Genomic DNA, 795 nt, shown 5'->3' on the forward strand with positions numbered 1-795 from the left:
CCATCCGTTCCTATAGCGTGAGAATACCGTCATTATGCACTGGAGAGGGAGGGAGTGAAGGTGGCCCATAAGCGACGGGCAGTTAGAGAGGAGAGATGGACTTTGAAAAGACGTCATGATCCTTTTACTGTGATTTCCTTTGTTGAGGAGGAAAGGCCAGAGGTTGTTGCGAGGCACCTTGCATGGTTTGGAAATGCAGTCCTGAAGACTTGCCAGCCTCTGTTAAATCGTAAGGCGTTTCAAGCTGCCAAACCGAAGAGGGCATCAGAGGACATCGGAAGACACGTGGGGTTGCACCTATCCATCTTGCGATCCGGAGAGTCATGGATGAATGTGATCGGGGTCGTATCTTCCATGTGTGTGGCAATGCATGCATTTGTACCTGTATTGGAAGGTGGAAAATTTCGTTGTTCCATTGGGCTTGCTGCAATTCATTTTCCCTCGTTGTTGTGGACATCAGCTGTCATACAAGGTCTCAAGGGCAATGTCCCACCATTAACTGGCGACGGAGGCGACGGAGATGATGAAGACGACGGAGGCAGTGGCGGCGCCGAAGAGGAAGTGGAGCCGAGTGCTGAAGCTCCTGCCGGCGGCGGGGCCGCCGCCGCCGCCGCCGCCGCCACTGCCTCAGCCGCCGCCACGGTTCCCACAACACCCGCCAGTGCAACCAATCGCGCAGGTCGTTGGGCGGCGCTGGCAAAGGTAACAAGTTCCGGGAGAAGTACGGCACCATGGCGGCAGCCATGGGGCTTCGTACGGCACCTGATCGCAGCAGCCGCCCCGCGCAGACAGCAC

At 56.9% G+C, this 795-nt stretch overlaps 1 protein-coding gene across 1 annotated transcript in view; it reads left to right on the forward strand.

Moving 5' to 3' along the window:
- Positions 1-795, forward strand: part of VOLCADRAFT_98728 (uncharacterized protein) — a gene marked incomplete at both ends in the record, with an annotated part of 8,532 nt that overhangs the window by 5,346 nt on the left and 2,391 nt on the right. The gene's annotated exons all lie outside the window — the stretch shown is intronic.

The sequence above is a fragment of the Volvox carteri genome (assembly GCF_000143455.1).
Source record: "Volvox carteri f. nagariensis unplaced genomic scaffold VOLCAscaffold_76, whole genome shotgun sequence".
Taxonomy (NCBI): Eukaryota; Viridiplantae; Chlorophyta; class Chlorophyceae; order Chlamydomonadales; family Volvocaceae; genus Volvox; species Volvox carteri.